Consider the following 793-nt stretch of genomic DNA (forward strand, 5'->3'; position numbering starts at 1 on the left):
GCAGATGGACGCCAGGTGCCCCGAGTCAGGCTGACCGCGGCACTTAGAACTCGACCCTGCGTCCTCTGGCCTCTGGGACCCCGTGTGTCCCTGGCTGTCCTCCCGCTTCACTGGCCGCTCCTCAGCAGGCAGTGGGCAGAGCGGCTCCCAGTTGACCAGGAGTCCGGCCGCCGGTTCAGATCCCTCCTCTTCCTACAGGTATGACCTTGGGCCCTGAGCGGGTTAGCGTCAGCCACCTCCTTCAGTAACAGCCCTCCTCATGTGCGGTGTGAGACAGCTGCTGTGCGGTCCGTGGCAGGCTTCCAGAGAGACGGCCTGTGACCAGGCTCCCTTCCTCAGTTCCCTTCCTGATGAGCGCTGAGCCGTTCCCCTTTTCCCCATCCGGGGTCTTCCTCACCGCTCACCCTTCCAAGGCCTCGCTGACCTGCCCTATCGAAAGGCGCCCAGCCTTAGCCTCTCCTCTCCTCCCTTCATCATCCCTCCACAGCGTTTGCCACCACTGAGCTGCACGTGGCTGGTTGTGTGTTTGACAGCCGTGTTTCTGGCTGTAAAGTCCATGAGGACAGGAACTTAGCCTCTCTTGTTCCCCAGAACCTAAAACGCTGCCAAGCACAGCCCAGCGACACCATCATTGCTTGTTCCATGAACGAATGATTCCACAATCCTCTTCACCGTCTCCTGCCCCATGGCCAAGGGAATGGCAGCACCCTAAAAGCAGAAAGCTATTGGCGCCGTTGGTTTTACCTGCTCTTCCTCGGGTGGCCTTGACCTAGCTCAGGCAGCGTCCCTCCCT

This window comes from Moschus berezovskii, chromosome 27 (assembly GCF_049115385.1).
Source record: "Moschus berezovskii isolate FMDL1 chromosome 27, NW_MosBer_1.0, whole genome shotgun sequence".
Classification (NCBI taxonomy): domain Eukaryota; kingdom Metazoa; phylum Chordata; class Mammalia; order Artiodactyla; family Moschidae; genus Moschus; species Moschus berezovskii.